At 52.5% G+C, this 26,240-nt stretch overlaps 1 protein-coding gene across 1 annotated transcript in view; it reads left to right on the top strand.

Moving 5' to 3' along the window:
* Positions 1-26,240, top strand: part of LOC146790129 (UPF0764 protein C16orf89 homolog) — a 656,853-nt gene that overhangs the window by 457,386 nt on the left and 173,227 nt on the right. The gene's annotated exons all lie outside the window — the stretch shown is intronic.

Consider the following 26,240-nt stretch of genomic DNA (forward strand, 5'->3'; position numbering starts at 1 on the left):
TTAAATTTTATGAAGTTTTTGGTTTCGTTACTGAGTGCCCTCTCCCTTCCTGAAACCTAGGGCATACCCTATGCCTTCTTGAGCAAATGGCATGGGGCACTCTAGCCTTCCTGTGAGAGATCTAAGACTGTGCCTAGGAATCTACTTCCTGTGTTGTGGCCTCAGGAAATGAATTTCCACAACTTTCTGAAAAGCCAAAATAGTTTGGCCCAATTAATTTTCTTTTCCTTTTATGTCTCTACCCGTTCCTCCTGTATCATCCCTCCTCAACCACTCACTATCCCCATCCCTAAACCCACAGGTCTCCCATTATAGAGTGCAATGAAAACCCTTCCTCCTGCAATCAAATGGTTTGACGAGGGATTGAATACAGATACAAAATATGAAAAATACAAAAATAAAACTAAAGCTGCTTAAATAAAAAAAAAATGTATTATAATTAAATTACTTCCCACCTTATTCCCCTGTAAACTCCCAACCCACTACAGAACTAAAATGCAAAATTTACTTAAAAAAAAAAATTAAGAACTTCTAAAAATGTAACAAATATATTAAAAAACAAATGCAATACTTAGACAAAAAAATAGAACACATACATTCAAAATACGTACTAAAATACATAACACTAACTAAAACAATGATTTTTTTAACAAGATTTTTGCAAACGATATTAATGATGTCGATATTTTTTAAAACGATATCACTTACCTTAAACTCGATATTCTTGACCACGATATTCTGACAGTCGATATTTTGTATCACGATATTTTGAACTCAATATTAATGCAAGTCGACATTAATAGCTCAATATTATGTCTGTTTACCCAGGGTTCCATAGCAAAGGTGAACAATATAGAGGATAGTGGACACCCCTGTTGGGTGCCCTGTGACACGGGGAATGGAGGGGATACTGTGCAATTGACATGTAAGGAGGCAACAGGTTGGGCATACAGCAAACCAATTAATTTAATACATCTGGGGCTCATTTCAAGGTGCAAAAGCAATGCAAACAAATAAGGCCATTCTAAGGAATTGAACACCTTATTTGCATCCAAATACACTGCAGCTGTGCAGAGAGCAGGATCAATGGTCCGTATCAGAGCAAAAAGGTACACAGATTATGCACTGTTGACCTTCCGCGCACAAAGCTCGACTGGTCTAGGCACATGATAAGTGGCAGAAGCGGGAGCAGTTGTGTGGCAGTACATTTTGAAAGGGTTTTATTATCAAAATTAATCATGGATAGAGGGCTATATGGCTTTCTCCAGCGGGGATTCTTATTGGGCTTCAGTATTGTAGCAATTAGCACTTCAAGCAAGGGGAGGGTGCCTGCTGCAAGGGATTTCTCATATAACATGAGGAGATGCGGGGCAAGGAATCCCACATACTCCTTTCAAAAGGTCGCAGTAAGGCTGTCCAATCCAGGAGCTTTATCACCTGGCAGCGAGTTAATGACCTGAGAAATTTCTTGTGCATTGATGGGCTCATATAAGTACTGCCAGTGGCCCTCATCTAGCCACAACAATTGCACCAAATTGAGATATAGAGTGAGATCCAGAGGTGGTACACCCTATGTAGTCGTATAAACTTTGGAGAAAAAAGGAGTAATTTCTCTCTGTACAGCCTCCGTCCCTGTTAGGTGCCTTGGTTCTCGGCAGCAGCAGAATCAACGTAAGCTCCCAATGTTCTTCTACTAGAACACCCGTCTAGGTTTCTGGCCAGGTTTCACCAATAAAGGGGAAAGGGGATTTTGAAAAAAAAGAGACAACTCCTGCTTCGCTGTGGTGCTCTCATGACTAGAATCTCTGCTACCCTCACTGTTTCTTCCTTGCAATGTTTTCTCAGTAGCTATTTCCACTTGAGAGAGTACCTAATGCACAGACATATGGAGACACGCAATGTATCTAAACGAGTACCACTTTTGTCTATTTGGCATTAATGAACAGTTATAGTCACTAACTTAGTGGAGTGATTAGCCTCTCTTCTAATAGCTTTTCCTGCTGATCAATACTGTAAGCAGACTAAGGTGCCAATTCCGATCCGGTAAAAAAATTCCCCGTCCGACTCGTATCCGGATTTTTTTCCGTCCGAATCGTCAAAGTAGCGTACAAACTGCCAAGTACGATTCGAACGGAAAAAAGTCCATACGAATCGCATTGGGAAGATTTCCCCACACGTCCTCGGGTCGGGAAAAGTCACCGACACGTCCCCGGGCGAAAAACCCACCGTTCGGAAAAAAAAAGTCCGACTGCGCAAGTACGATCCCTCCCGTCCTCCCCATTTCACAACCGTACGCAAAAAACACCGTCCGAACCGAACTCCCATAGCAACCATGGAGACATGTGCCCGCATACGCGCCGAACACCCCACCACCCCCCCCGCCCGCGTATGTACGCACCGAACCCCCACCCCAGCAGTGCATGTACGCCCCGAACCCCCACCCGTGTATGTACGCCCCCGAACCCCCACCCGTGTATGTACGCACCGAACCCCCACCCGTGTATGTATGCCCCCGAACCCCCCCCCAGCCGTGTATGTACGCACCGAACCACCACCCGTGTATGTACGCACCAAACCCCCACCCCAGCCGTGTATGTACGCACCGAACCACCACCCGTGTATGTACGCCCCCGAACCCCCACCCGTGTATGTATGCACCACACCCCCCCAGCCGTGTATGTACGCACCGAACCACCAGCCGTGTATGTACGCACCAAACCCCCACCCCAGCCGTGTATGTACGCACCGAACCACCACCCGTGTATGTACGCCCCCGAACCCCCACCCGTGTATGTACGCACCACACCCCCCCAGCCGTGTATGTACGCACCGAACCACCAGCCGTGTATGTACGCACCAAACCCCCACCCCAGCCGTGTATGTACGCACCGAACCACCACCCGTGTATGTACGCCCCCGAACCCCCACCCGTGTATGTACGCACCAACCCCCCCAGCCGTGTATGTACGCACCGAACCCCCACCCGTGTATGTACGCACCTAACACCCCCCCAGCCGGGTATGTACGCACCAAACCCCCACCCGTGTATGTACGCACCAAACCCCCACCCCAGCCGTGTAAGTACGCACCGAACCACCACCCGTGTATGTACGCCCCCGAACCCCCACCCGTGTATGTACGCACCAAACCCCCCCCAGCCGTGTATGTACGCACCAACCCCCCCCCACCCGTGTATGTACGCCCCCGAACCCCCACCCGTGTATGTACGCACCACCCCCCCCCAGCCGTGTATGTACGCACCGAACCACCAGCCGTGTATGTACGCACCAAACCCCCACCCCAGCCGTGTATGTACGCACCGAACCACCACCCGTGTATGTACGCCCCCGAACCCCCACCCGTGTATGTACGCACCACACCCCCCCCAGCCGTGTATGTACGCACCGAACCACCAGCCGTGTATGTACGCACCAAACCCCCACCCCAGCCGTGTATGTACGCACCGAACCACCACCCGTGTATGTACGCCCCCGAACCCCCACCCGTGTATGTACGCACCAACCCCCCCAGCCGTGTATGTACGCACCCAACCCCCACCCGTGTATGTACGCACCTAACACCCCCCCCAGCCGTGTATGTACGCACCAAACCCCCACCCGTGTATGTACGCACCAAACCCCCACCCCAGCCGTGTAAGTACGCACCGAACCACCACCCGTGTATGTACGCCCCCGAACCCCCACCCGTGTATGTACGCACCAAACCCCCCCCAGCCGTGTATGTACGCACCAAACCCCCCCCCCAGCCGTGTATGTACGCACCGAACCACCACCCGTGTATGTACGCACCAAACCCCCACCCCAGCCGTGTATGTACGCACCGAACCACCACCCGTGTATGTACGCCCCCGAACCCCCACCCGTGTATGTACGCACCCAACCCCCCCAGTCGTGTATGTATGCACCGAACCCCCACCCGTGTATGTACGCACCTAACACCCCCCCCAGCCGTGTATGTACGCACCGAACCACCACCCGTGTATGTACGCCCCCCGAACCCCCACCCGTGTATGTACGCACCAAACCCCCCCCAGCCGTGTATGTACGCACCCAACCCCCACCCCAGCAGTGTATGTACGCACCGAACCACCACCCGACTATGTACGCACCGAACCACCACCCGTGTATGTACGCACCTAACACCCCCCCCAGCCGTGTATGTACGCACCAAACCCCCACCCGTGTATGTACGCACCGAACCCCCACCCGTGTATGTACGCCCCCGAACCCCCCCCCAGCCGTGTATGTACGCACCGAACCACCACCCGTGTATGTACGCACCAAACCCCCACCCCACCAGGGAATGTACGGACCGCACCCCCACCAGTGCATGTACGGACCGTACTGACGCCAAAAAAACACGTACTGAACCAGGACAAACCATATTTACACAAGGAGAGTCAAGTAGAGTTTCCCCACACCACCAAACATGCCCAACAACCCCACAAACATCACATACACTCACCTGCAACTGCCAAACTGCCAAACAGAGGCCCAAAACTCAATCACTCCTCATAACACACCCACACAAATTTCAAACACAGCCACACCCACAAATGGACCAATAAAAATGGACCACACACACAAACCATGAGCCTTTGCAACAGACCCACTGCTGCCAGAGCCCACAGACGACCCACACCACCATACTTGAACCTCACACTTGCATACCTTCACACAACCACCTACACAAACACCCCCTCATCACATTCACACACACACCTCCACTACCACACCCACACACCCACAACCATCCACACCCACACCCCCACAACCATCCACACCCACACCCCCACAACCATCCACACCCACACCCCACGCCATGTCCACCACCAAGAATCCAAAGTTCACAAAGGAGGAGCTGGAGATCCTTGTCGACGAAATCCTCAGAGTCGAGCCACAGCTCTTTGGGACATTGGTCAGACAGACCAGCATATCCGAAAAAACGGCCATGTGGCAGAGGATCGTCGATTCTGTGAATGCTGTTGGGACCACCAGAAGGACCAGGCACGAGTGCCAATCCAGGTGGTACGATCTGCGGAGGACGGTCAAGAGGAAGATGACTGACAATCACAACCAGGGGAACATCACTGGAGGAGGGCCGCCCCCCAGACCGGTACAATACCATCCCTGGGAGGAGAAGGTGATGTCCACGCTGGCGGTGGAGGGACTACATGGACTGCCAGGACTCCCAGACCCTGGTGAGTACACAAACAACTCACCTCACATGGGGGGGATGCCATACACAATCAATCATGCATGCCACCCCCCCCAAGCCACCACCGGACACAACAACACTCCACAAACACACACATGCCACTAGCGCCTCCATGCCCCATGCATCAATCAGGGCCATGCCAAGTCACAAGCCACACAAAACACCAACACAACACAGGATGTGGTCGATGCTGGGAGTGGGGGCAGCAAAACTAACATTGAGCAACTCACAAGCACACAACAATGCCCTCAGCCCATATGGCCCAGGGCACAGCCATACAAACTGTGTGTACCCACACAGTACTGTCTTGCCTGCAAATGGTGGCTGCCATGCAGGATGACATGGGTCTGAAGGCACAATTTGCACATAACAGCAGACAATGAAGATGCATCGCTCTGATAGAGTCTCAGCACACACCGCCACAGCAGCAGCCTACACTCAGACACACTGCCCAATGGGTGCCCGGAGAACAGGGACTAACTCACATGAACAAGCCAATGGCCATTCAAAGACCGGCTAACTGTGTGTGCCCAGGAAGCTGGCCTGAGGTGACAGAGAGTGACAAAGAGAGGGAGGGAGAGGGGGAATGAGAGGGAAGGAGACAGAGGGGGACACAGGGAGACAGACAGAGGGAGGGAGTAGGGTGACAGAGGGAGACCGACAGAGGGAGGGAGGAGGGTGACAGAGGGAGGGAGGAAGGGAGACACAGGGAGACTAAATCACCCTTGAGTGGTGTGGCCATGTCCACTCGTCAGCCGGTGGACTGTGTGCATGCAGACCAGGTCTGGCAGTGCCTCAACCCCCCCTTCCGTAGATGAAGACCGGTCCATGTGTCAATCTGTGCACGAGTCCATCCATGCTGCAGGCACAGACCTAACCACACACCCAGTATACCCACCCACTGTGTCGGTAAGAACCCTGTCACAAATGCTTCAGTCCCCTACCTGCAACATCAAATTGCCTTGCCAAAACACCATTTGGCCACGTACAGTGCAACACGTAAGGCGCCTCTGCATGGCTCGCTACGCCCGCACACCACACTGCTGACTGTGTACCCAAATAGATGCATCAACTAAGATTGTGTCTCACACATGCGTAAAGCCCTGACAGCTGTGGCCAAGGGACATAGCCATGCACAAGTGCACTGTGAGAGGAATGCAGGACAGATCCAACTACCCAGAGGAAGAGTGCCAAATCAGAAATGCATGCAACATGGATGCCACATGTGACACTGTTAACATTGTCTCTCTCACACACAGGTCAACGTCGACGAACACCCCCCAACACTGGGGGGGAAGTCTCACAGGACCAGGCTCCGCGGGATGAGGACCCCACCGCCAGCGATGACTCTCACCACTCCGTGGATGACCCAGACCAACCTGGCCCCTCTGGTGTCCAACCACCTGCAGCACCTGCGTCAGGTACAACTGTGCCAACCACCACCCCCATTCCTGCCACATCCCAGGAGACGTCCAGGAGCCCTGCCCGCACACGACCACCCAGCCAGTCTGCCCAGGAGGGACACGGTCCTCCGGGCACCCAGGAGGAGGCAGGCGGCAACGCAGATGCCATCCCTCAGGGGTCCCGGAGACCCGATGCACCCACAACGGCAGGCCAGGTGCACGTGGGCAGGGGTGGCGGGAGTGGAGGACGGCGGAGGCGCGAACCTGACCAGGCAGCTCAGGACCCGGTAGTGTCCCAGGTCAGCAACATCCTAGATACATACCGGCGTGACACCAGGGGCATGGACCAGATTGCGTCCACCCTCAATGACATCAAGGGGACCCTCCAGGAGATGAAGACCCTGCAGTCCCAGCAACATGCCTGTCAACTGCAACACCAAGGAAGGATGGAGGATAGACAGGCTGAGCTCGTGGCGGTGCAAACCCAAATGACCGGTGTACTCCGTCGGATTGCCGACAACATGGGCAACCCTCCCTGTGGCACCAGGCGAAGGCCATTACCAGACACAGGGAGGGATCAGGAGGAGGAGGATTCATCCGACGGAGCGTCACAGACATCGTCACGGACTGCTTCCGAGGGTCCCCGCAGGAAGGTGGGTCGTCCACGAAAAAGACTGTGAGAGTCAGCAGAACATCACCATCTCCCAGGTCACCTGGCCTGGCACCTGGCCCTCTGGCCCAATAGCAGCACATGACATTCTCTGCCACATGGACTTGCTGGTCACTGTCTGACCTATGTTGACGAAGACTGTGGCATGGACTCTGACATTTTGCTACGGCAAGGATACCAACTCCCCCAGTGAACTTTGGATTCTACACTCCCGCTGTGCACCTCTTGTCATCCCCACAAACCCGTACCCCACCACAAATAAATTAATCACACTTACAAGATGATGCCGTGATTCTACATTATTACAATACATGTGTGTGTCGTTCAGTCAAAGCATGCCTGATCTCAGAATTAACTCCAACCATCCAAACCGTGGGGTCGCAGTCTTGCCCAGGACACACATGGGTCCCAATGTCTCATCTGATACAGACATGGAGTACCATACTCACCTGTGCTGGGCCCAACCAGCTGAGTGGTTCCCGCACAACTGTGGCTACAGACACATTCAGGGGAGCAACAGTCATGCGCAGAGGTCAGGGATCATGTGGAGTGACCTGGCTTGCCGCTCCCAGGTATGTCTAGACATGTGTCCCTACAATGTGCAGCATGCTTGCGTCAGGCGGATGTTGAGAATGGTGGCTAGGCCAAGGTTGGATGCATGGAGATGCCAGAATGCAGTTAAGGATCACAGTGCCACATGGTTGTGTTGGGGTTGTGGGCTGCATCATGAGTGTGGGCGTGGATCGAGAAGGTCATCCTGCAGCTGGCTGTGAAACATTCCCCCCATCCCGTTTGGACGTTGATGTGGCCTGGTTGCCCGACGCAGTAGCAGAGCTGTGCAGATGCACTCCGGATATGGACAAGTACCATGGGAGTCGTAAGGCACATGTCCGTAGACTGCAGGGTAGGATTCGACACGGATGTTGTAGTTGCCCTGGGGGATGGTCTCTCTTGCCTTGAGGTGGATGGAACTGTGCATCTTGTGCATAATACAGTTCCCACTCCCTGACAAACCCCTAGCATCTTGTCACTCTACACATAGACACATATGCACCACCTATGAAAACTATGCCAGACATGCCGCACGCACAGTGGCAACAGGCCACCATTGACAGGGAAGAGGCACCTTGGAGACAGAGGGACAAATTTATTAGTCATGTGTGTTGGAATGACAATGATACTCTGTCAACACATACACAGGTCATGTGGATGAACATGTGGGAGCAACACTGGCACCCCCCATTGCAACACAGATGCTGGTATCCCATTGACCTGGCACACAAGTGACGGATAACAGCTAAACACCCCCTGCTGCCACGGAGAGGCCGCTATACACCATTGAGGCCCTGATGGGGCAATCACACACCATGTCAACCCGGTGCAACCTGTATGTTTCCGAGGCCAGTGTTACACACAATGATGGCCTCATCACAATCCCCAATCCCCTGCCACATGACAGTCACCAAGTCTGACCATGGCTCCAGGTGAAGCCTGCCCCATGTCATGTTCCCCATGTAGGATCACCATGTATGCAAATGGAACACACATGAACCGGAGAAGTGCACACAGACTACAAACAATTCACACACCCAAAACGACGTGAGGCATCCCTTACCCTAAGGAGATTTCAACACTTGCCCGTGCATGTGACGCTGAATCAGCACATGTTGCTGTGTTCATGAGGAGTAGCAGGAGCACAACAATGCCACCAGCAGACAGCATGCACATGGACCTGTGGAAGAGAGACACACAAGGATTCAGCACAAAGGAGCACATCCGCAAGCATGTACTCAACACGTATCATGTTGTTAACATGACAGGTGACAATGATGACCCTCAGACAACATCCTTCCATTGCGCCATCACTTGAGTGACACTTCAATACACACCACTGACTCACTTGGCAGACATGCAGATGGACACACACATTGCAACACATGCCACACATGGCCCAATGCGTGCACACTCAGACACTGGAACTCACCACTAAGCAAAGAAGTTGCGTATGAGCCGACTCCGCATGTCCTCCACAGCCTCCTCCTCCTCCACATCACTTGCCCCGTCACCAAGGCCTTCATCCTCCACGGGTGGATGGTCCTGGTCATCTTGATCCAGTATGAGTGGAACAGCTTCCTCCACTGCCATGTTGTGCAGCATGCAGCAGACGATGATGATCTTGCACACCTTCACCGGGGCATATGGGAGTGCTCCGCCGGTCTTGTGGAGGCACCGGAATCGGCTCTTCAGAAGTCCAAACGTCCTCTCAATGACTCTCCTGGTCCGCCCATGTGCGTTGTTGTAGCGGTGCTCGGCAGCCGTGCTGGGGTTGCGGACAGGCGTCATCAGCCATGGCATGTTGGGATAGCCAGCGTCCCCTACAAGGAAACATCATGGACAGAAGTGTGTCAGCACAGGCAGTGAGATTGGAAGATGACGCCAAACACTGAACTGCCAGAGTCTACCCACCAACAATACATGCTCGCTCGTTCCGCAGCTGCAGCATCATTTCAGGCAGCCTGCTACGCCTCATGATGAAGGCATCGTGTGCTGATCCTGGAAAGCGAACACAGACATGTGAAATCACCATGTTGGACAGACACACCACAAGGGCATTAATGGAGTGATAATGTTTGCGATTCCTATACACCACCTCCTGTGCCTGTGGTGGTACCAACGCAACATGTGTCCCATCTATGGACCCAATGACATGGGGCATCCCTCCCAGGGCATAGAACTCACGCTTGACATCTGTCAACTGCTCACGAATTGGGAATTTAATGTACTCATCCAGGTGAACCAACATGGCCTCTAAGAAATCATGCAGAACACGGCTGAACATCGTCTGGGACATGCCCCCGACATCAGCAATGGTATGTTGGAACGTACCCGTGGCAAGGAAATGTAGGGATGCCATCACCTTCAACTTGGGTGTCAGTGCACTGGGATACCTGTGGCGCGGGAGGAGTTGTGCTTCCAGCCGGCCAGTCAACTCATCAATCAACCGTTGGCTGAATCTGTAGCGGCGTATACAGTCCCGTTCATGCAGGGCAGCAATGTCTGGCATACGTCGAGGGAGAGGCGGAGCCCTGCAGTGAAATGGAAGGAACACCTAAGAGTGAGCACTGTACAACAACATCGTCAATGCACTGAGCACATGTTACACAGCCAATACACATATGCCACGTTGTGAGTCAGGTCTGTGCCACATTTCCTGGCCACGTACGCCAGTCAGGTGACACTCCTACCAAGGGACAGCCACTAACGGAGGGGGGCAAGATCACGATGACATGGCATGAGACTAGCTGTGGGCCAGTGTAAGTGAACATGCACACGCATCACAGGATTCACAGACATCCACACATGTGCAGAAGTAGTATGCGTATGGTACAGACAGGTAGTTGGATGCGATATGCACTGGTCACATGTCATAGGAATAGGACAGGCCACACACATTGCCTTTGAGGAGTACATGTCGAGACAGAACATACATAGGGAGCATGTGGATATGTACTTGTGTTGATACTCCGTGTAGTTGGATACATACACACCTCATGGCAAATCACATATGTGGGCTGGTGTGCGGAACAGTGTGCCATGCCCATCGACACACAGACACATGTTGGCAGCAGCAACTGCTGATGCATTGAACCACACACCTACAGCAAAATCATGGAAAGACATGCCACACACATGACATGGTTGCAGCGTGCAACGCAGCCATACACTTGTCATGTGTAATATTCCGTGTACCTGGCATCAGGGGACAGGTGCGGGTGTCCGTGACTGGGACATGCAAGTGACTCATGGCTCCACTAGTGTGTACGACATGCACACATGTCAAAGGAGTGCAGGGGATGTGTGGTACAATGCGCACCATCACACACGACATGTGTACACAGCTCATCGTACATGTGCTTTGCCCACACCTCAGGGGTAAAGTGCCACATCACATCCTGACACACCTGTGTCACACACATGTGGTATTGCACAGACAATGCATTGGTGTCCACCCTTGGCAATACCTGTCCGCTCCATTCCTGTCTGTGTGCCGCCTGTCACCACTGACAGTTGTGAAACGCACCGTACATACGCTCGGAGTGCGTGTATAGGGTCCCAGGGCCAATATTGCCGCTGGCGTATGCGTACGCCACAGTAGTACGGACCGTACAAGCGCTTGTACGGTCCGGATCACAATATTGCCGCTGGCGTATGCGTACGCCACAGTAGTACGGACCGTACAAGCGCTTGTACGGTCCGGATCACAATATGGGCGCTGGCGTATGCGTACGCCACAGTAGTACGGACCGTACAAGCGCTTGTACGTTCCGGATCACAATATGGGCGCTGGCGTATGCGTACGCCACAGTAGTACGGACTGTACACGCGCTTGTACGGTCCGTACTACTGTGGCGTACGCATACGCCAGCGCCCATATTGTGATTCGGACCGCACAAGCGCTTGTACAGTCCGTACTACTGTGGCGTACGCATACGCCAGCGCCCATATTGTGATCCGGACCGCACAAGCGCTTGTACAGTCCGTACTACTGTGGCGTACGCATACGCCAGCGCCCATATTGTGATCCGGACCGTACAAGCGCTTGTACGGTCGGTATCACTGCTTGTGGGGTGCCCTAGGGCGTGGAACGCACCGTACCTGTGTGTAAATGTATGAAAACACATAGGGGACACATGAGGGACAAGTATAAGGGCCTAAATGCCTGATGGTTGCCATGGAGACTGAGTTAAATTTTTGAATTTGAGCACCAGGTGCACAGCAGAAGTCAGTTTGAAAGAATCTACATTGTTGCAATGTGGATGTTGACTTGACATCATTATCAACACTGAAACCATGCAAAGCCACACACTGGGGTAGGTTTGAAGGGATTGGATGAAACGTAGGATGCTAATGTGACTGACCAATCAATCTGTACTCCTATACATGAACAGGCCAGCCAGGCATATATAAGGCAGCCAGGTCCCATGAGAGAGCACTTGCCTGCACATCCATTCATCCATGACCACTGCTGCTGATAGTGATTCCTCTGGCACCATGTCCAGGACTGTGGAGAGGTCACAGCCATTCACCCAGGAGGAGAACCTTGCCCTGATAGATGTGATCCTCCCACAGTTCCAGAGCCTGTATGGTCGACCAGGGGTTCAGGTGAGTGCAGACTCCACTAGCTTAGACTGTGCCCCTTTTGTGTGACAGTGACTTCTGGCATTGTGTCCATGTGTGACAGACATGCACTGTTGTTTGGAGTGGGTCCCAGGGTGTGGAAGGCCTCATGTCACCCATGCAGAGCATGCTGTGTTTCCTGTGTGCACTCCTCACTTGCATAGTGCCTACTGTGACAATGAATGCAAGGTGCATGCCACATTCTGCCTGCATACTCCTCCTGGGGATGTTGTTTCCACAGTCCTGATGTGATCCTGTGTTCCCCCCAGTGTGACAGGTGTCAGTACCCATGGATGTGTGTTTGTTCAGTGTACCTGTGCTGTGAGTGTCCAAAGGCCGTGTTCGTCCCCTGCACATTGGTGTGTGTGTTAGTCCCCTGTCATGTGGGTGAGTGCATATGGGGAGTGTTGCACACAAGCAGCATGAGGGATGGATATGGCCTGGCCATCCGATGTGAGCAGGGAGCAGTGCTGTGTGCATGCCGTGCTGAGCCAGCCCCACACCTGTGACACCCCCGTCTACTGGCACATGGGCAGAGTGAGGTGTGTACCCGCAGTTGGCAATGCCATGTGATTGTCCTGTTCCTGTGTGTGTCTGTGTACTCTGCTGAGGTAGCATCAGTGTGCTGGGGCAGGTGACTGCTGTGAGGTGCTGTACATAATCCTGGTGTAGCCTGTGAGGCACAGTGTGATCCCTGGTCAGTGAGTGTGTGGTACCCCTCATGCCACCCGTGTGCTTTCACTGGCACGTAGTGCATTTGGCTTTCCACAGTGGATAATGTCCCTATGACAAAGGTGCAATTAGTTGCATGCATACCATGGCCTGTTCATAATGAGGATTGTTCTATATGTGTGTCTCTGTGTCTTTGCTCATGTGGATTAATGTATTCTCTCTTTTGCATCCTCACAGGTAGGCGCCATTGCCAAGGGGGAGATCTGGAGGGAAGCCGTCAGTGCCGTGAGGGGTACAGAGGGTCGGAGGCGGAGCCTGTCTCAGGTGAGGAAACGCTGGCAGGACATCCGGTGCTGGACGAGGAGGATTGCACGGCTCCTGCTGGGGGACTCACCTGAGAGCCGTAAGAACCGTGGGCGCCGTCGTCTGACCCACATCCAGAAGCGTGTGCTGGCGGTGGTCTTCCCCGATATGGACAGGCGCCTACAGGAGAGGCAGCAGCAGGAAGGGGGTAGGTACATGTGTGTCAGTTGTGTGTCCCCAGCCAATGTAAGTGTGCAGTTGCATGGATACACTGCCAGGGTTTGATTGTGCAGTGCGTCAACTTCTCCACAAAGTAGCACAGTGCTGTTCTCACTCCCTCCCTTCCCCTCCTTGCAATGTGTTCCCTGGTCTGTCGCCACTCTTGCACAAGGTTATTTAGGCAGGCAGTTCATGCAGGTGCCCTATGCTATCAGCATCATGTGTGGGGGTGATGTGCCACAGGTATGGGGACCTTGCGTGTGCCATGGCCAATTTCAGTCATTGTGGTGTCCATGTCACTTGGCACTGATTGTGAATCACGACATAGGGGTGTGTCTCCAAAATGTACAGCCTTCCAGCATGCATGTCCAATTGTGTGCCCTCTGACATGATGTGCCTGAGTGGGAGGCCTGCTAAGTGCAGGGACGGTTGCTTAATTTGCAGTCATGTCCATCCTGGACCATGGAGGAGTGTGGGCACTACTGTCCCCTGGGGCACCTCTTCCTAGGTATCATGTGCGTCATCCAACAATATGGCCATTCACTGTGTCTTCGCCATGGGTTGGGTAGGGTGGCATTGTACCCTGGGCTCAACTGTTAGGACCTACAGGTTGCTACATGTGTCCACTGTACAGGGGGACCCATTTTGCTTGTGCATACTCACAGTGGGCATTACCTGTGTGTGTTGTTGAGACAATCTGATGATGTTTGCCTGTCAATGATGTGTGGACATGGCCACCAGGGGCTGTGTGTGTACAGTCATGAATTAGTGGAGGCCATGTGTTTCCATCCCAGAGTAAGAGGTGTACATACTTTCTCCGTCTCAATGAGATTGTCTCAGGTGTGGGTGGTTTGTGCGTACAAGGCCTACATGTCAGAAGCTTCATCCTCCTTGCTGGGTTTAGCCTGTGTGTGATGTTTGACTGGACATACGCTCAAGGTGCAGTGACCCTGTCATGTGTGGCCTGGTTTCATGTATTGCCTTTGCAGCATGCGGCAAGAGTAAATGGATATGATTCATGCTCATCCCTTTTTGACGACGCAGTGTGGTGCAGGTGCTGTGCACATTTGTCCCCAGAGGCTGACTCCTCTCTAAAATTTCAGGTGCAGTGATTTGCTGTTGTGTCATGATCTCCATTGTGTCTCAGTGGCATGGTGGGTCGAAAAACTGTGTGTTCCATGGCCTACATGTGTACATTGTTTTGTAGGTGTTACTCCTGTTGCTTTTCAGGCTATGCAATGTGACCTATGTATATTTGACTCATGTGACATAAGTGTACAGGTGTCTGATTTTCTCCTGTCTCTTCACCTTGCCCACAGCATCGCCGGGGGACACGGAAGGAGACACTAGCACGGACCGGGAGGAGAGATTGAGCACCAGTGCCAGCAGTGCTGTCCTGTCTGGCACATGGAGTGGCACGGAGGCCGAAGGGAGTGAGGCAGAGGACCTGTTGACTGCCAACACAGACTATGACGCAGACGGGTCCGAGGCTGAGCTCCCAGAGGTGGCGGAGTCTGCCCCCCCAGCTGATGGCAGCCCTCCACATCCCCCCGCCACCTCAGGTTCCATCACCGGCCTCCCACATGCTCGTGGCCCTTCCCTCCGTGCTCGGTCCCCACATGTCTCCTTCCTGCCAGGCACCGCACCCCCTGCCCCTGTCACCACTGCTGCGGTGAGTGCGGAGTCTGTGGACATCCTGAGGCAGTTGCAGGTTGGTCAGACTGCGATGCTAAATGTCCTCCATGCCCACACCCAGGTGCTGACCCAGATGGAGGCATACATGGAGGGCATGTCGGCTGCGCAGTCTGACCAACGGCAGTTGCTGAGGTCCATAGACTCCACACTGACTGCAGCACTGGATCTCCTGCAGCGCTGCGTAACACCCCCTACCCCTGCCCCATCCACAATTCCCACTCCCGTGCCTGTCCCACGCACATCCAGACGTCAGCGTGCACGCACCCCAACAGACACAGGCACCACACCACCAGGGAAGTCGAAGCGCACACCTCCTGTCACGCACACACAGGGTGAGGAAGGCACACCAACTGGGTCGGGGGGGAAACGTAGAACACGCAGCCACAGTGGGAGTCCGCATTCCACACAACCCACTCCCTCCAAATCCACTCCCCTTAGCTCTCCTGGCCAACAATCAGTGACAGCATCATCCACTGCGAGTGTGCCCCCCAGCCCCAGGATGACACCACCCCGCAAGCGGTGGAGGCGGGACCCGGCCAGGGGAGTTGAGTCCCCCACCCTGTCCACACCCTCCCCCAGTGGCGCTGCGACCCATCCCTTTGCCCCCCCCCCTCCTTGGGGCCTGTGGTTGGATTGGGTGCGGGGGAGTCGCTGGGGGAACTTGCCGACGTGTGCAGCGCCATTCTGTCCTCCACCTTTGGCGCTGGCACCCCCCCTGTGGCAGAATCATCCCTCCCTGCACCCACAACACCTACCCTTTCCCCTCCTGTCCCTGCGGTGCCTGTTTCCACCCTCCCCCCTGATGCCCCCTCTTCTGTGGATGAAATGGACTTGTGAACTGTGCAGGCAAGCTAGGGGACACACGTCCCGATGTGTACCCCCCCCCCGGACATTGCTGCTGGGCTGGCCCATGGCCCTTGTACATAGTGGACATTTTCTCTGATATATTTTCCTGCTGAATAAAGCCTTTTCTTTTGGTTTTGCACACTGATGCTTTCCTGGACTTGCTGTTGGTGCTGGTGCTCCCTGCGTTGGGGTGGTGATAATGTGTTAGGGGTCTGTGAAATGTTGGAGTGTGCTGCTCATGGGGTGTACCCTGCCATCTGCGTGCCATCACAAAGGTCTCTGCCAATGGTATTTGGTCATGTTTGCTCTCACTGTATGGTGACATTGTCCCAATGTGTGTTCCATCCTCTGTGGAGCAGGCCATTTTCCCTGCAGGGTGTCTCCCAAATGCTGTGCTGTGCTGTGTCTACATTTCCTGGATGTGTGAGGGTTGCCGTTCAATATAGCCATGCTGGCTCAGCGATGGCTCCGCCTGCATCTGGGGTATCACCCTTGTAGGTCACTGAACTTGTTGATGGGGTATATTGTCCTATGTCTGGGCACTGCTGGGAGTGATAGGTACACACCCCTCCTGTGTCTGGGCACTGCTGGGAGTGATAGGCACCCACCCCTCCTGTGTCTGGGCACTGCTGGGAGTGATAGGCACCCACCCCTCCTGTGTCTGGGCACTGCTGGGAGGACTCTGCACCCACCCCTCCTGTGTCTGGGCACTGCTGGGAGTGATAGGCACACACCCCTCCTGTCTCAGGGCACTGCTGGGAGGACTCGGCACCCACCCCTCCTGTGTCTGGGCACTGCTGGGAGGACCCTGCACCCACCCCTCCTGTGTCTGGGCACTGCTGGGAGGACCCTGCACCCACCCCTCCTGTGTCTGGGCACTGCTGGGGGTGTTTGGCACACCCCATTCTTATAGCAGGTTCGGTGCGTACATACACGGGTGGGGGTTTGGTGCGTACATACACGGGTGGGGGTTCGGGGCGTACATACACGGGTGGGGGTTCGGGGCGTACATACCAGGGTGGGGTGGGGGTTCGGTGCGTACATACACGGCTGGGGGTTTGGTGCGTACATACACGGGTGGCGCTTGGGTGCGTACATACACGGGTGGGGGTTCGGGGCGTACATACACGGGTGGGGGTTCGGGGCGTACATACCAGGGTGGGGTGGGGGTTCGGTGCGTACATACACGGGTGGGGGTTTGGTGCGTACATACACGGGTGGCGCTTGGGTGCGTACATACACGGGTGGGGGTTCGGGGCGTACATACACGGGTGGGGGTTCGGGGCGTACATACCAGGGTGGGGTGGGGGTTCGGTGCGTACATACACGGGTGGGGGTTCGGTGCGTACATACACGGGTGGCGCTTGGGTGCGTACATACACGGGTGAGGTTTCGGTGCGTACATACACGGGTGGCGCTTGGGTGCGTACATACACGGGTGAGGTTTCGGTGCGTACATACACGGGTGGCGCTTGGGTGCGTACATACACGGGTGGGGGTTCGGGGCGTACATACACGGGTGGGGGTTCGGGGCGTACATACCAGGGTGGGGTGGGGGTTCGGTGCGTACATACACGGGTGGGGGTTTGGTGCGTACATACACGGGTGGCGCTTGGGTGCGTACATACACGGGTGGGGGTTCGGGGCGTACATACACGGGTGGGGGTTCGGGGCGTACATACCAGGGTGGGGTGGGGGTTCGGTGCGTACATACACGGGTGGGGGTTCGGTGCGTACATACACGGGTGGGGGTTCGGGGCGTACATACACGGGTGGGGGTTCGGGGCGTATATACACGGGTGGGGGTTCGGGGCGTACATACACGGGTGGGGGTTCGGGGCGTACATACCAGGGTGGGGTGGGGGTTCGGTGCGTACATATACGGCTGGGGGTTTGGTGCGTACATACACGGGTGGGGGTTCGGTGCGTACATACACGGGTGGGGGTTCGGGGCGTACATACACGGGTGGGGGTTCGGGGCGTATATACACGGGTGGTGCTTGGGTGCGTACATACACGGGTGGGGGTTCGGGGCGTACATGCACGGGTGGGGGTACGGGCCGTACTTCCACGGGTGGGGGTACGGTCCGTACATACCCCTGCCCACGCTCTGCGTGCCTGGGTACGGGCCGTACCCATGCCTTTGGTGGGTGGGTACGGTGCGTCCCCCCATTGTTGCGGTGCCGTGGGGTCCGCACCGTACACAGGCCTTGGGGGCGTGGCTACGGGTCGTACCACGCGTACCCCTACATGACCCCAGCAATGCTGGTACGAGCTGTACCAAGGCCTTTCTGACGTGGGTACGGGCCGTACCGCCATTGTTGGAGTGACGTAGGGGGACGCGTGGTACGTTCCGTACCCACGCTCTTGCGGCCTGGGTAGGGTACGTACCGGTTCGCGTGACCATCCACTTCCGTTGTGGCGGACGCTTGCGTTGCTGGCCTCGCCCCCACACCCTGGCAGTGTCCAGGCCCTGATGGTCAGGTATGTCCAGGCCATGTGTGATTTGGTACCATGTGTTGGTGTTGTGTGTCCTGCCCCTGCCCCCCCCTTTGCCCCTGGTTGTTGTGCTGACCTTCTGCGGCGTCTGCGTCGGTTCCTGTACGCCAGGTGGACTGCTAGGAGGGCAGGGATGGCACGTAGGTTCGGGTCCATGTCTGTTCGTCGCGTCCAGCTGCTCCTTGCGTGTGTCGTCCTGATTTCCCGGCAGTTTTTGGCAGCCGGTAAATATTTACCGTGCGGGATGACGTCGGTTCGAATCGTACTTCCTGGTTCGTGAAACGTAGGCTGGATGCGTACCGACGTCACGTCGGCGCCTTTCAGGATCGGAATTGTGTTTAGTTTCTGTTCGGTCGGTGTTTTGTTCGATTCGTACGGAAATGGTGTTTCCGTATGAATCGTACTTGCATTTTCGGATGGATTTCGCACCGGGTACGAGTCGGACGGAGAAAAGGCTCCGTCCGACGGTTCGTACCCGGTTTTTACCGAATCGGAATTGGCACCTTAATATACAGTAAAAATTGTCACCCTGAACAATTATTCAAGACCCACTAGTGACTATAACTGTTCCAGATTTCGAAATACAGTTTGTGATAATGAGAAATTCTGAATTGCATATAGAGTTCAGCTCTTAGTTCACCTGATAGTACAACTTCATTTCCTAAGAATTATACTGGCAACCGAAACAAAGTTTATTTTTTTGCTAGGTGAGTAGATGAACATATCGAAATCGCCAGTTCCAAAGTTTTCTTAAAATTCCTATGCAGTAAGCACCAGGTATAAAAGGGACAGGGGAAAGAACGGAGAGGAGAAAAAAGGAAAAGGAGAACATGCCCAGAAGAAAGCTTTAAAGTGGAGCCGATTGATCACCGCTACATTATGTAACTTAGGCACGGGTCGCTTAATTACTTTTTTGCTGCGTTGAATAATCGCCTGTAACACTCTTCTCAGAAAGTCAACATTCTTCTCTTAATAGCCATGAAGCAGGGCACCTCCAGGTTTCTGTCAAGAAATATTGCTCACTATCGCTGTGGATTCAAACATGACAAAACAGGAGATGCGCCAATGAGAGACACCGCTCCTTCACTATGACCAATTAGGGGAGCCCTCACTGCTCCTCCCACAAGCAGGAACTTTCAAAACGTAGCTGGTCAAAAAGACCCTAATCTCCTAAAAGTCTAAATTGAAGTGCGCAGGGAGGAGCTTGTACTACTGAAAATACGACGAAAATCTTGCAAGAGTCCATCCAAAGGAGTTTTGGACAGTCCAACTCAACTAGCAGCCATTTTGTAATGATCATTTAATCCCTTACGTTCAATACAGTTTTTGTGGGATTAATCACCACAAAACCCCCAATATCAAGCCCAGAAACTTACTATATCTATAGGAAACTGACAATCTAGGAGCTCCGACAATCTTCAACTGAAACCTTCATGCTTCAGGAAGAAAAAACATTTTTGCTAGAGCATTTTCCGGAGCTGCACCAAGAACCTGGAACTCAATCCCTCCGAGCTTCAGAAAAATCTCTTCATCGTCAATATTTAAATGGGAAGCTAAAACCTTCCTGATGAGCAAATTCTTCCCTTAACTCCTTAGCAATCTTTACCCACCTGGGCTCTATAAACTGCAACAGATAACTTTTCGACTTGCTCCTCCCTGTGAGTGACTCTCCCCACTTTGGGGATCACAAGATCTGATTCCAAAGGAAGTTCTACTTTCAATCTCACTCCTGCTTGCAATGAACCAATCTGCTACTCTAAACTCATATCTATGATGGCAGCCTCGCTAATATGATTTGTTTGTACTTGAACTTGTTCCAACTGCACCGAACTGAACAACCTATTTCTACATATTATATTCATTTTCGATTTGTACTCTTCCGAACCTCATATATGCCACATATCCATATGTGGGACCCAAATAAAATGTTCTTGAATTTGTGCCTCTGTACTGTGAAGTGCTCTGCTACCCTACTCTTGTTCGCGCTATAGAAAACACTAGAAATAAAAATAAATCACTTGACTTATAGTTAACACCTTGAATCTCAACCCATGACCACACCTTCTAACATTTGACTTATTGAAGACACATTAGTCTAATTCCTTACAATAACCACTCTCAACAGCCAATTTATCGTCCTTGATTTTGAAAGGATACTGTGCGTGAAAAATCCTTTTTAGTTGAGGGGCATAAACATTGTCAGTGAGTTCCCGAGTTCATTATTCAGGCCCATAACCTTTCCATTTGATAAGATAATGAAGATTCACTCTGATTCTTCTGGAGTCTAAGATGCACTCAACTTCATACTCAGCATGCCCATCTATCAAAAGAGGTGTAGGAGGTTTAGAAATCCTAGTATTTGTTTCACTTTTCTTGGGAAGGGACACATGAAATACAGGGTGAATCCCTCGGCTGTTGGGTAACTTCAATGTTACTGTGACTGGACCTATAATATTTTCTCCTGAATAGGGTCCTACAAAGCATGGCTGAAATGTCTGATTCCCTTTTAGATGGAGATGGTGAGAGGATACCCGAACCTGATCACCTACTTTTTATTTTGGTGTGTGTTTTCTGTGTCTATCTGCTTGTTTCTTGTAATTCTCTTTAGCCTTTACCATATTTTCTCTGCCGATTTATGAAGAAGTTTTACATTTTTCATAAAATTTCTAACCCCAGGAACCTCAGAGTGTCCCTGACAAAAAAAAGGATTAGTATGTCTTTGGTAATTTAAAGAGAAAGGGGAGTACCCAGTAGAAACATTCTTGGCATTATTGTGTACAAAGTCAGCCATTCATAATAACTCTGACCATTCACCCTCCTGATCCAGAAGGAACAATCTGAGATATTTCTCCAAATCCTGATTTGTTCTTTCAGTTTGACTATCTGTTTCAGGATGGTAATTGGTCAGATGTGTGACTTCCACTCCCAGTTCTTGCATAAAAGCCTTCCAAAAGTGTGCTATGAATTGGGCCTCCCTGTCGGTAATTACAATCTTAGGAACACTGCAAATGTTAACTACATGTTCACAGAACATTTGGCTAACTCTTTAGCTGTTGGAACCCCCTTTAAGGAGACAAAGTGACTCATCTTGGTAAAAGCCTCTACAAAAACTAAGATAGTGTTGTTACCTTGACTGAATGGTAATTCTACAATTAGGTCCATAGTGACTGTATGTCAAGGGTGGGGAGGAGTAGTCAATGGTTGTAGATATATCTGTGAAGAATGTATGATTAAACAACTACCACTTAAATAATGAGTGCCTAAACAATGACCAAAGCCAAACCAGTCTGTATTGAACCACGACTTACTGAACCACGAAAATGAATCTGACATATAATCCGAATCTACAAATATGTTTAAAACAACGCATGTTTGATACACAAACAAAAAAATGTACTTAAATTAAACAACACTGTCTGACTGTGGTGGCTTTCTTTTTTCTTCCCTATGCGGGTTGCTCAAATGAAATGGGATCAAAGAGAGTGAAACTATCCTCACTTGATTGTTTAAAAATATTAATTGGTTAAAGTTGACATATAGGTACATATTGGTGATCTTTATATCATTTCTCTTTCGATTACATTTTGTTCTTTCCTACATGTAAAGAACTTCGTCCACTAGTGCATAGTGTTCATGCTTCAAAATATTACAAATGAATACGAATATGTATCTGATTCTGTACCAATATAAACTGTTCACTTGCCATTTTGTAATTTTTCCATTCCTCTATCGGGTTTTCCTCTCCATCATCTTTTTGTGAACAAGTGAAAAATATCAAGACTTTAGAGAGCTTAAAACTGTAGCACATGACATTTTCACTAGGAAATAGGATTAAGTGCAAACAGTAAGGTTCATAGGTGGTGCTGTGGCTTAGTGGGTTAAAGAGTCTTACTAGATTTTGGTTATCATTTCGTTCTTTGAAACCACTTATTGCAGAGGCAGACATGGCTAGTAGGATTTGTGACAGCGCAAACCTGATCCCTTTGGGCAGCATGTATAATTTGTTCTTTGTATGTTTCTTGATGTAACCTTTATGCATGTTTTAAATATTATATTGTATTACTATGATGAATGCTACACATTTTAGAATTGTCTCACTAAAACTCTGCAGCTTGAATGACGCTCGCAAACGACAAAAAGTCTCCCATGGCCTTCGACTCATGGGAGCAGAAGTTATCTGCCTCCAAGAAACTCACATTGAGGGTTCGCAACTACACCTCCTGAACTCATTCGGATATAGCCTAGTGGGGGGGACCTCGCAGGGGGCACGGATAAAAGGGGTGGGAATTCTGGCTCAACGCAATCGTTTATTATGGCCCTCTCGCATTAAATCTGATTCCCAAGGGAGGTGAGTTCCAACAGAATACCGGCTAACCATGGAATCCTCCTTCTCCCTCTGTTCAATCTATGGGAGTACCACTGATGATCCTGGGGTAATCAATTATTTTTCTGAAGAGCTAACCCTCTCCCAGTTATTATTTGTGGAGATCCTAATATCAATTTAGCTAGCAATTGAGGAACAAACAACCATCGTAAGTACCGTGTATGTACGGCCCGTACCCTCACCCGCGTATGTATGGAGTGTACCCCCACCCCAACCGTGCATGTACGGCCCGTACCCTCACCCGCGTATGTATGGAGCGTACCCCCACCCCAACCGTGTATGTATGGCCCGTACCCTCACCCGCGTATGTATGGAGCGTACCCCCACCCCAACCGTGTATGTACGACCCGTACCCTCACCCGCGTATGTATGGAGCGTACCCCCACCCCAACCGTGCATGTATGGCCCGTACCCTCACCCGCGTATTTATGGAGCGTACCCCCACCTCAACCGTGTATGTACGGCCCGTACCCTCACCCGCGTATGTATGGAGCGTACCCCCACCCCAACCGTGTATGTAAGGCCCGTACCCTCACCCGCGTATGTATGGAGCGTACCCCCACCCCAACCGTGCATGTACGGCCCGTACCCTCACCCGCGTATGTATGGAGCGTACCCCCACCCCAACCGTGTATGTACGGCCCGTACCCTCACGCGTATGTATGGAGCGTACCCCCACCCCAACCGTGTATGTACGGCTCGTACCCTCACCCGCGTATGTATGGAGCGTACCCCCACCACAACCGTGTATGTACGGCTCGTACCCTCACCCGCGTATGTGTGGAGTGTACCCCCTCCACAACCGTGTATGTACAGCTCGTACCCTCACCCGCGTATGTATGGAGCGTACCCCCACCCCAACAGTCTAAGTACGGAGCGCACCCCAGGCCCCAACACCAGCACCTTCACCCAACATCGCGCATGTACGAGTCGTACCAAGCCAGAGACAAGGACAGCACTGTACAACCAAATGGCCGATGTCCACACCATACACACGCTAAAAACACACATACACAACCAGGACAAAGCAAAACAACACAAGAAGACTCTATTCGAATCGCACAAAGCCACAAAACATGTCCAACAAGCACAAATACAACACATTCACTGACCTGCAACTGCCAAACTCCCAAACAGAGGCCCAAAACACAACCACTCCTTATAACACACCCACCCAAAGTTCAAACACAGCCACACCCACCAATGGACCAATAAAAAGGGCCCACAGACACAAACCATGAGCCTTTGAAACAGACTCACTGCTGCCAGACCCCACAGACAACCCACAGCACCATACTTGAACCTTTACTACACCTTACACTTGCACACCTTCACACAACCACCTTCACAAACACCCCCTCATCACATTCACACACACACCTGCACAACCACACCCACACACCCACAACCATCCACACCCACACCCCCCACAACCATCCACACCCACACCCCTCACCATGCCCACTAACAAGAATCCAAAGTTCACTAGCCAAGAGTTGGAGGTCCTTGTCGACGAAATCCTCAGAGTCGAGCCACACCTCTTTGGAACATTGGTCAGACAGACCAGCATTTCTGAAAAAACAGCCATGTGGCAGACGATTGTCGATGCTGTGAATGCTGTTGCGTCCACCAGAAGGACCAGGCATGAATGCCAAGCCAGGTGGTACGATCTGCGGAGGAGGGTCCGAGCCAAAATGACCGACGACCACAACCAGGCCAACATCACTGGAGGAGGGCCGCCCCGCAGACGCGTACAATACCATCCCTGGAAGGAGAGGGTGATGGCCATACTGCCGGTGGTGGCAGTGGACAGAGTAGAAGGACTCGAGAGCCTGGTGAGTACACAAACAACTCACCTCACATGGGGGGAACGTCATCCACAACCAAACTCGCAATCATGCATGCAACCACCCCAAGCTATCGCATGACTCAACCACACTCCATAAACACGCACATGCCACTAGCGCCACCATGCCCCATGCACCCAGCTGGACAATCCCAAGTCACAGGCCACAGAAAACACCAACACAAGACACGGTAACCCGGATGGCGGGAGTGTGGGCTTCAAAAATCAGATAGTGCAACTCAGAAGCAGACAACAATGCCCTCTGCCCATATGGCCTAGGTCACAGCCAGACAAACAGTGTGTCCCCACACAGGAAAGACTTGCCAGCAAATGGCGGACGCCTTGCATTAAGACATGGGGGGGAAGGCACTTTTTGCACATGACAGCAGCTAATGAACAGCCAACACTGTGAAAGAGTGTCAGCACACACCACCACCACAGCAGCGCAGACACAGACACTACACCCAATGGGTGCCTGGAGATCAGAAACAAACTCACATGAACAAGCCAAGGGCCATTCAAAGATCTGCAAAAAGTGTGTGCCTAGGAAGCTGGGCTGAGGTGACAGAGGGTGACACACAGAGGGGGAGAGAGAGGGAGGGAGACACAGGGAGACGGACAGAGGGAGGAGGCTGACACAGGGAGGGAGGGAGAGGGGGACAGAGAGGGAGTGAGAAAGGGAGACACAGGGAGACCAATTCTGCCTTGGGTGGTTTGGGAATGTCTGCTCGTCAGCAGGTGGACTGCGTGCATGTAGACAAGGGTGGCCAGTGCCTGAATACCCCTCTCTTCTCCATGGCAAAACACTGTGCCATGTCTCAACCTGTGCACGAGCACAACGCCAGCTACCTGCATTATATAAGTGTGTTGAACAACTCCATGTGCCCACGTACAGTGCAACACGGAAGGCGCCAATGCATGGCTCGCCACACCTGCTCACTCCACTGCTGACTGCAGTCACAATTGACGCAGCAAGTAAGACTGTGTCTGTTGGACCCGGCCTCGCAGAACGGCCCTCCGTGCACCCGCACCACCGAAACCTGGTACCTGCAGCCCCAACCACCCGGCCCAGCCGGTCCTTCCTACCAGAACACCCGCACCCGGCCCGGACATCCTCGTCCATGGCCTCTCTCCTTTCGGCCACCCCGGGCCCGCCTGCCCACTTCATGCGTCAAGATGGCCGCCCGGCCCCAGCGCGACCCTGGCCTAGAGGCGCCACTCCGGCTGGAGGACATCACACTTCCAGGGGGATGAGAGAGGGAGGAGCAGTTTCTATCGCACCTCTGG

The sequence above is a fragment of the Triturus cristatus genome, chromosome 10, assembly GCF_964204655.1.
Source record: "Triturus cristatus chromosome 10, aTriCri1.1, whole genome shotgun sequence".
Lineage (NCBI taxonomy): Eukaryota > Metazoa > Chordata > Amphibia > Caudata > Salamandridae > Triturus > Triturus cristatus.